Source organism: Crocodylus siamensis, chromosome 13 (assembly GCF_052110815.1).
Source record: "Crocodylus siamensis isolate JL-2025a chromosome 13, ASM5211081v1, whole genome shotgun sequence".
Classification (NCBI taxonomy): Eukaryota; Metazoa; Chordata; order Crocodylia; family Crocodylidae; genus Crocodylus; species Crocodylus siamensis.
In genome coordinates this window covers 5,379,244-5,389,516 of record NC_143407.1, presented here as the reverse complement: position 1 = coordinate 5,389,516, position 10,273 = coordinate 5,379,244, and positions in this window count along the sequence as shown.

The window sequence follows — 10,273 nt, the reverse complement described above, 5'->3', positions numbered from 1 at the left end:
AATGCATGTCATTTTCAAGATGCTATCACTGCACAGACAAGTACATCCTGATCCAGGTTTTAATTGCGTGTGATTTTAGCTGAGATGGTGCTAATTTATTTTCTCTGCTACTTCAGCGATTCTTATGCTTTTGCCACAGTTGAAATCACCTGGAATGCGGTCTGCCAGAACAAGGGGTTAAAAAGATTATCTCGCTGAAGAAGCAGCTGATAGAAATCCAACTCAGAGAGTTTCCCCCCCCTCCAATAGCCTTTTTAAGTGCCTCTGATTCTACAGAACCTCATATGCCCTGATTTTCCTTCTTTAAGCCATTGCTATTAGCATCTTAAGGAAGGCAATCTTTGTGATCAGAGGAGATGGAGCTGTGGTTACAGAGGCAGCACGGTCGTGGAGGGCTAAGCCTCAGGCAGATTGCTCTCAAATTCTAATCCCAGCACCAATCACAGATTTGGACAAGACAAATTTCCCAGTGTTTCTCTCTCCCCCTCTCTGAAACAAGAACACTTTACCCCTGCACAGAGGGCCTATGGATGCCCTATTTTGAACCTAAAAACCATTGCACCTGTTTTAGTTTTGCAATGAATGAAACCCCCTTGGGATTAGAACTGGGCCACAAGCCACTGAGGTCCCTGGGTTTTCAAGCAAAAGGGCATCATGTGAAGGAGCAGAGGGTAAGGCCCTTCATGAATAACTTGTTCAGTAGCACCCCCTGATAGAAGAATAAGAGACAGCAGGTTTGAAGCTTTCAGTTTTGGCCCTCTCTCATAGTACTGCCAGACCAGGGTGTGTTCACCGAGGTCAAGACTCACCAATTTGTGGGCCAGAAAGCATCATTTCTAACCGCCCATCTGAAACAGCCCAGAAATATTCTGCCCTTGGCTTAAAAAACCCAAACAAACTATGGCTGTAGAGAAGGGGCAAGAGTGAATGCAAATCCACCTCCCAAGGCTGGGTGAAACTCTCAGGTAGGTAAACCCATCTGCTGTATTGTCCTCCTTAACAATGTCACTTTGATATATCTGCAGTATCTTCTTCCCTAAATGTCACTGCGAGCAGCCCATTTCCCCAGCCCTGGTCAGTAGTGTATGGAAAGCCAGTGCGTTTTCCTTCATTAAAGCTATTGCATTGGGAGACTTGCTTCTGGTCTGCATTTCCCTCACTGTGGCAGCTATTAAGAGCCTACCACAGAGGAGTCTTGGTTATAACTATATTACAGTCTAACATTTCAGCAGTTCCCATTTACATGTTTTGCAGCACAGCTTCCATAGGCTGGCTTCAGGCCTGCTCTGCTTCCAGGCCCTTTGCCTCTAAAAAGAGAATAAAATAAAATGCCTTCTATTTCCTTGCAAAACTCCCCCTTTCTTTAGATCTGCCTTACTTATCAGCTCACAGTCCTTCTAAATGGGGCTTTATCAGCCTGCTAAGTGATTGCTGAAAGAGCCATACACCTAAAAGGCACATGTATCCTGAGCACTGCCATTCCCTCTCCCCAAACTTTATTCTAGTCATCTGCTCTCATCACATGATGCTGGGGCTTCATTCCCTCCACCTGCAGAGGCAGGCAAGGCTTGGCACAGGTGAGGCTGAGCTCCCAACTGTCCTAAAGGGCCAGCTCACCCTGGGACTGGCAGCAAAACATGTGGCCAGATGTTCACAGCAGCTGCAGATTCCAAGGCTTGATTTCTGCTGTGCTTTATGTGGTTGCCGTTGGCAGTGCAAAATGGTGCTGAAATGTAATCGGTGTCATCTGGCAGTGTTTCATGGACACGCTGTGCTGGTTGGAGGTTGTGCACCCAGTGTGGGTGACAGAGGATTAGGGTCCCAGATGGCAAAGGATGGGTCTGTTTGCCAGACTGGGGATACTGGTGCTTTTATTTTTTCTTCTTCTTGTCCCTGGGGAGGGAACTCACTGCTTTAGAGCTGGCTGGGAAATGCCTAACAGTCCCACACATGGATACAAAACATGCAAAAAATGCAGACGGCAAAACCTGTGGGTGTGTTCCCTGATTTTCCTCCTGTATGAGGCTGATCACGGGGGGTGTCTGCCTTTGCTGCTGAACTCACTGTGCTTTCCCTGTGTCCAAAGAGCTTGAGGATCACTTGTGACTGGTGCGCCTTGGATCTGGGCTGAGATCTATGATCCGTTCCTCTGTCTCAGCCGGTGCTGCCCAGTATAAAAGGCAGGGGCTCGGGGCTAGATGGACAACTGATCTGATCCTGTAGTGGGTCAGCCCAACACCTGTGCAGCCCCTAAGCCTTGTTTTGAGGGCTAAGCTGGCCCTTAAGCAATGCATGTAGTGTCACGCTGCACCTGGGTCATTTTTGTTGGGATGAGAGTTTTACATAGTGACTGAGGCAGCATTTCCCTATTCCTCCTGTCCTATGGGTGCTATCCCAGTACATCCTGACAGGAGCTCATTGACTAGAAGCTTTAACAGCATCCAGGAAATGCATTTCAGTTTTACTCTGACACAGGCATTTCTCTTTTCCCTTTATTGATTCAGGGAAAGAACCACTCTTTTTGCTGTGTGCTGGAAGCAAGAGGAAAATAAACCGAAAGCAGCTGGAAAAGCCTCCCTCAACTCTTGCTCCCGACCCAAAGAGCAATCACCCCTCCCCTTTAGCAGCTCCCCTGTGCAGAATAAACCAAATCACTTACTAGCAGCACCGAGTAAGTTATTGCAGGCCTGTCACTTGTGCAAGACAGAGTCATAACTCACGTCGGTCCTGGGTGCTCCTGAGTTATAGTGTCTCTCCTGCCCATGGCAGAGCTGCTATACGTTACCCCTGGCATCCAGGACTCTCCCCATGTGTTTTGTTTTAAGCGGGGATCAATGAGCCTTCCTTCCCCAGCAATGACACCAAGAAAAATTGGCCATGAGAAATACAGTTGGGCCAATTCAGCCCTAGCCCCAGTGCTTTTCCTGATCTGTCCCAGCAAATGGGGTTTTCCAGGACTCAGCTCTTTGACCTCTTCCTCCCCTTCTCTCTTTCCCTCTCCTGCCTCTTCCCTACTGGGAAGGTGCTTACCGGCTCGCTTACCCCTGCGTTCCACCCAACCCCAGCACCGATCCATAGCTTTCCCTTTATAGCCAAATAAAATGCTCGCTGGGGTTGGAGCTATAAATTTAATGAGGGCTTTTGGAGGGTTGCGTACTCTTGGAGCTGGAAAAGCTGATCTGGGAGGAGGTGGAATCCACCCGAGCCCTGTAAGGCAGAACGTCGCTTGCTGTTGGGCCCCGACAGTTACGGCACGGTGGGGAGCATGGGTTTAAAGCAACAGGACAAGATGCCATGCTGCTGGGTTACGGAAATGGAAATGGAGAGATCAGAGCTGTAGCATTGGCCCGTTGCCCCCAGACAGGCATGCGGAAGCTCTGTCTTTGATAATGCAGCTCCTGTAAAGAGATAAAATGTGTGTGGGGGCGAAGAGGGGGGTAGGGAAGAGCCTGTTTGCATTCAAATCAGTGAAATACATACAAATGCAGAGAGCCCCCCCCTCCCAAACTGGGCCAGAACCCCACTGTGCGAGGTGCTGTACACGTATGCAGCAATGGACAACAGGAAGGAGCAAGAGAGAGGAGAGTAAAGGAGCCAATGTGCCCTCAAAATTGCAATTTATAGTGCATAGGCTTTGTGTAGGCAAGGGTGTGTGATTCACCCTGGCACAGGCAGAGGATAAGCCGGGAAAGGCAAACAAGGCAAACATGCTGGAGAGAGCACTTCAGGGAAGCTGCTGGATTGATCCCTTGATCACACTACGTTGTGATCTGCTGTCCATGGACCCCCTGCAGCTCTCTGTTACACCTGCTGGATTCTCTGGGCCTCAGTGGGGTGTGACAGTGGGATCCAGCCCCAAGGGTGTCTTTTCAACCCAGAGGTGTTGTTATTGTCATTTGCTGAATGCTGTCAGAGGATGCAGTGCTGTGCGCAGAGTCACACCCCGCGGTTCCCACCTGGAGCTGGAGGTCCTCTGGACCGAGAGACAGAGAATGGGAAACCCAGGCTCCACCCTGTGTGGCACACATTAGCATCCTGGTAGATGGCACTGGATAGGAAGGGGTAAGGGAACAGTGCATCTCTCGGGCTGCCAGTCTGTAGCGTTCTGCATTTGGCTACAGGAAAGCAAAACTCATCCCCATGCAAAGGCCAGCCAAGGCACGGATCCCTCCAGTTGTATTCTGAGAGCTTAGCTAGGATTTAAGTGATGCCTGGGCCTCATGCAGGGGGTGATCTTCACTTCAAGGGAGGAGAAAATGAAAGACTCCATTGGTCCTTGGCCTAAGGTGAGATGCTGAGAGATGCTTTCTTGTTCCCCATGGGCATCTGTTAAGAACTGGGACATAACTTGACTTCTAAGGAGAGGTTGAGAGAACTGGACTTATTTAGTCTGAAGAAGAGAAAACCAAGGGGGGGATTTGATACCAACCTTTAACTATCTGCAGGGGGTTGCAAAGAGGATGGAGCTGGACTGTTCTCAGTGGCGGTAAATGGTAGAACAAGGAGCAATGGGCTCAAGTTGCAGCAGGGAAGGTTTAGGTTGGATATTACGAAAAACTCTCTCACGAGGAGGGTGGGGAAGCACTGGAACGGGTCACCCAGAGTGGTGGTGGCATCTCCATCCTTGGAGGTTTTCGAGGCCCAGCTCAACAAAGCCTTGGCTGGGATGATCTAGTTGGGGCTGGTCCTGCTTTGAGCAGGGGGTTGGACGAGATGTGACCCCCTGAGCTCCCTTCCACCTTCATTTTCTACGATTCTTTAACCTCAGCTGAGACAAATCAGCACACCTCCATGGTGGGAGCAGGGCAGTGCCAATGGAAGGATCGGGCCCTCCATTTCAAAAGCCTTCTACAATCTCCCAGGCATGAGGTGAGTTTAAAGGCAGCGCACAACAGGACAAAGTTTGCTGTGGATGAGCCAAGAGGCAGCACGAGCTCAAGACAGCAAACTAAGCAATGCAAAGCAGGAGGTACTTTCCATCTACCAGATCTCCCAGGCCCAACGCGTGGGAGTGAGAACTGGCCGTTGCCTTTATCCCTAGGTACTTGCAGTTATTTGCTGCCCTACCTGTGTTGCTAACGTACTACTCTGTAGAGGAATTAAAGCATAATTTTCTTGAGTTGGAAGACACAGTAGCGAGCCAATTCACAGGCCATCATTTTGCAGCCTGTTCTGCACCCACACTGCATGCTGGAAGAAACCTTTTAGTCTTGATCTCCCTCAGACAAGATGCAGGATGCTGCAGTGAGTCCTTGTCCACAAAGGGAAGCTGAGTGGCCTGTTCACCACGGGATCATTTTTAGTGACTTAATTTCAGAATACAGCACCCAGATGGGGGTGTTAACACAGGCCAGGCCATAGACTATTCCACTGCTTTATTTCCCTGTTGTAGCAAGCCTAGAGGTGGTCTGATGGGGTATTTTTGGCACCTTATAGAGTTTGTTCTCGTGAGTAAAACTATAGAGGTCAACTCTGATTGCACCGGGGCACGATCACCTATCCAAAGCCTTTGGACAAGGAGAGTTTGGGGGTTATCCACACACCCTGGTGCTTAAATAAACCCCCACGAAGCCTGTACTTTTTATTACATCAGTGCGACACCACGTGCAGGCCAGCCCTTCGTATAAAATCCGGATTAATCCTGGTAGCAGCCTGGACTTCATCTCACATGCAAGCTCCATTCCTAACTTACCATCTCTTGGTGGCTTGCCTTGCTGTTGCCGCAGTGATGAAGGGACTGCAAATATTTCAGGCAGCCAAGGCTGGTCTGGGAGCTCCTTCTAACACTGCCTGCCGCCGTGCCTCAGCCACTGCCTTAACAAGGCAAGTTGGATGGGGAGGGGGAATGTTCCTCTAGTTACTTTATTCCTCTACTTTGTGGCTGCTTTACAGCACCCATAAAAGCTGATAATAAATCAGAGGCTATACCATAAAATACAGGGACAACCATAGTTAGAGGAGACCTAAAGAGATCAACTCCCTCTGCCAGCCCCCGATACGTAGAAAGACCGGCTGTTTTTATTCCCCCTTCCCTGTTGTCTTTATAGCCACCTTGGGACAGAAGTTATAGGGGTGAACGGAAAATGATGGAGTCCCCCATTATATGAACACATAGGCTGTGCATGCTGAATAATGTGTCTGGTTTTTATGGGAGGTACTTTGCATTGCAGAAATTTTATATTATTCTCCCTCTCTCTCTCTTTTTTAATCTCTATCAAATTTACAAGCAGGCAATTGGTCCAGAGGGAAATAAACTTCTTAAAGAGCACAGTGTTAGTGGGTTTAGGGGGAGAAAAAAGTGATTATGATGCCTGATGAATTCATAAGCCTCTTGAAGAGTCACGTTTTCGGGGGTTTTTTTACTGGCAGACAAAAATTCAACTAACGGGTCACAGTATCATCCCATGGCACTCAAACGCATTGCATTATTTAGCAAACACCAGGGTTGGCTCATTTTCTCTTTGTGCGCTTTAGTCTCAGCTAGGGGTTGAGTCAAACTCCATCACAGTCAGTGAGAGACTTTCCATCGATTTTATGGGGCTTTGCATCAAGCCCTTGGAAGGTGATGTGAATGTACTCGATCAAAGAGTAATTTGTGAGCCTGGGGGAGTGCCTGCCTCTGATTTTTCCTGTACAGTCCACCACAAGCATTCATGTGCCTTGGTTCGAACGAACTTTTGTGGTCTCTAAGGCCTTTTCCACACAAGTCTCTTCTTCGATATCTCCTACCAGCTGTGTATCACTACGTATAGCACGACTAGGATCACAAGGGTTTGACAATATGGACGTAACCCCCCTCTCCCAGTCCTACCTACACTAGGCCTCTTACCATAAAGGAGATATACCTGCAATGGTGGGAGCTTTTCCCAGAAAGGACTGATGTAGGCACAGCCTAAGAAAGTGCCACCTCTGCAACATGCTACGCCTGAGCTGCATACAAAGTGACAGCTGCCTTCAGGAGACAGCAACTTCCTAGAAATGGAAGGGGAAAGGCAAAGGGAGGAAGAACAGAAGGAGGGTCTCTGTGAGAGACCTATCGTGTGCGTATGTCTCTCTCTTTTCCCTCTGTAGCCAACTGCATTAAACTATGAATAAGACGTGGAGAAAGCAAGACCCTTCTGAGATGCAGTAAAGAGCATCCCTAACAGTTATGCAGCAGATGCTGGTGCTTATTTTGCTCCTTTCCCCAGGGCTCTGGATTCATGCAGCCTGTCCCAAGCCACCAGGAGCCCCTTGCTCGAAGTTCAGAGGCACCTCAGGAAGGCAGAGGTGGCCTGCACCATCCCACTGCAGGCGTCAAGGTGGAAGCGGGTTTAGGTGAGGCTTTGACTCAGGTCCCTGCCTACCAGATGCCAATCTGTGTCCCCCACCTGTGTAACCGGTAAAAGTGTGATTAATGGGTCCCCAGGTTTCTGCTCTCATTAGAAAAAAAAGTGCAGCTGAGGCTGTGCTTTCCTGTCTTTTCTCCATCCTTTGCTGTGTTTTTCCACTAGCTCTGCTGCCATCTTTGTAAATGAAGAGGGAAAGCTACACAGAAACCCTCTTCTCATCTCATTCACACCCCAAAGAAACTCCCTCGGTCACACCGCACAGGCTTCCTCGGCTCCACGGATTTCAGCCTTCGCCACCCTCCCTTCTGGGGTGGCCCCTGCTTTCCCTATCGCCCCATGCAATTTCAACCTGTTGATGAAAGAAGGGCAGGCAAAAAGCGAACGTGGGGCATCCAGGACAGGGAGGGGGAAGGAATCGAGAAGGTTATTTTACGCCACTAGGGTTGATCTCCATATTATTCCCCCCCTCCCCCGCCCCTTTGTGGGTTTTATATTCTTTTGCCTCAGAGCTATCGCTCAATAAAAGATCTGGAATGAGAGCGAGAGTGAGTGGTGTTTACTGGCATATTTGTATTTGTCGGTGTTACCATGACAATACAAGCTACCTTCTCTCCCGCTTGGGCACGCTTGCATGCACGCACACATACACACACACACACACACGCCAAGCTTTCTCTCTCTGCTCCCTTTGTCCATGCATTTCCATTTGAAAGGCAGGTTTTTCGGGCCTCCAGGCTTCGCTTGCTTCTAACAAGCAATAACGGGCTGCCTGCTTTTAGTGTCTGCTCTGGCGGTTGAACACTGATTGGTATAAAACTACAGAGGGGAAAGCTGCACTTACGAGATGTAGCTTTTATTTGTTTTCCTGTTGTTGTACCATTTATTTTTCCCCCTTCTCCCGGCTCATCATCGTTATGAGGAACACAGGGGCTGCCGGCGACCACGGGTCACGGGAGAGGCACTGATTGCTGGCATTTCAGAACACATCATCCTTCAGTGACACGGGCTCCAGCTCGAGAATTAATTGTTCATAATACACGGCTACCTAGAGTCTCCGACCGCCGTCACGGGCCCCACCGCGCTAGGCGCTGTACTTCACAGAGTAACAAGCAGCCCTTGTCCTAGACCGTGCGCTGCAGAGACAAGTCTGGGAGAAAGGAAAGCTCGCTGTCCTCATTTTATAGCTGGACAGAGGACCTGGGGCTTAGATTTTCTAAAGAAATGGACTCTTCTGAGCTTTATTGAAAGCCATCAACTGTAAGGACTGATCTCCTGAGCCTCCAGTAAGGACCGATGAAAGGAGAGGAAGAGAGAGACCCCAAACCAAAACCTTCCCCTTCAGTTTGCTCACTTCTGGCTCTGAATTTCTCCCAGCATCTCCATAACTGCTCCCAAACCCTGCATCCAAGCCCCCAGGATCTTTGTGGGAGGTAGGGGGTGTTCAGGGTACATCCACTTCATGTTCCCTGTGCTCTGGGGAGCCTGCACTACTCATCCATTCCCCTTGCATGCCCCAAAGGCTAAAATGCAACGGTGAAGGTTTGCCTGGGCATGTCAAGGATGTCAGAGATGGAGGTCTCAAGAGGGTGCCCAGGGCACGATGTAGACCTCTGAATCCAGATTGCAAGACCATCCCTCTTCCTCATGCTGTCCTTCCTAACTGGCCTTTATCAGCATGGCCTATCCCTCTCTTTCCAGTGCGACACTGGCCATGACAGCAGATCCCCTGGGATGTCTCTGTGGATGAGTCTATGCAGCCACACGGGAGCGCAGAGCAGGAGCCAAGTCCCGAGGCATTGGTCCAGGTGCCTTTGGATACAGCAATGTCGTAGACATGCGGAGGCACCTCTAGGAGAAATGAAAGCCCATGCAAGAGTGTCCCAATACCGGCCACTTCCCTTTAGCCAGGTCTATACGTGTTGTGTGCTTACCAGGGAGCGCAGGCAGCGTGAATTGTCTGGAGTCTCCAAAGGGTTAAAATGGCAGGGGACACTGGGCACTGGAAACCACAACCGACGTCTCTCTCAGGAGCCTGATCAGCCTGGCAGACATGGCAATCCCCCTCCTTTTCAGCGGCAACTGTTCCTAATGATCCCCCCAGCCTCACTTCTCTCTGACCCTGCAGCCGCTTAACCGGAACAGATCCCTCATTAATCATCACCCATGGCTCTAGCTGTAGCCACCCCAGCCTCAGTAATCCCATTAGTCTTTTCTGCCTGGCTCTGTCCATGGCCCTGTATCAGAGGCTTTTCCGAAACCTGTCTCAGGGCTGCCGTCCCCCTCCGCCTCTCCTCATCTCCAGAAAAGCCATGAGGCGAGGGCGCTGCTTTTTTTTTTTCCTTTAATTGGAATCTCTGCTGAATCTGCTAATTAAGTTCTTTGCCTGCAACTAATATCCTGCTGTTAATTCCTCCCTGGAATGATTCCTCCAGCAGCCACGGAGGTTATGTTCACTGGCATCTTTCCACCGCTCCTTTCTTTGAAGGCAAAAAAAAAAAAAGAAGAGCCCTTTTTTAATCACTGGAAATGACTCATCTATTAGCGGCCCTCGTTCTGTGTCTCATTGCTGCTGCTTTGGCTCTCTGCGGGCCTGGGCTGGGAAGGCAACGCGAGCCCTCAGCTCCTGCTGACTTCAGCAGCATCCCGAGGTGCTCAGCACCTCATAGGTTTGGTCCATTGAAGTCTCCTCTGAATAAGCACGGAAGGCTTCAATGGCTGTCTGGGGCAAGGTGAGGTCTGACTATAGCAGCTGCAGTTATGCTGGCAGAAGCCACTAGTGTAGTTGCTGGTTTTGGCTTCCTTTGCTCCTGGGGTGCTGTTGTACTAAGCTGGGAGAAAGCACAGATTTGCAGGGATGTGCATTCCCACTAGCAGAGCGCTGCCCACGTCGTCCACCAGTATTCCTACCCCAGGAACGCATGATGTGTGTAGACACAGCCAAA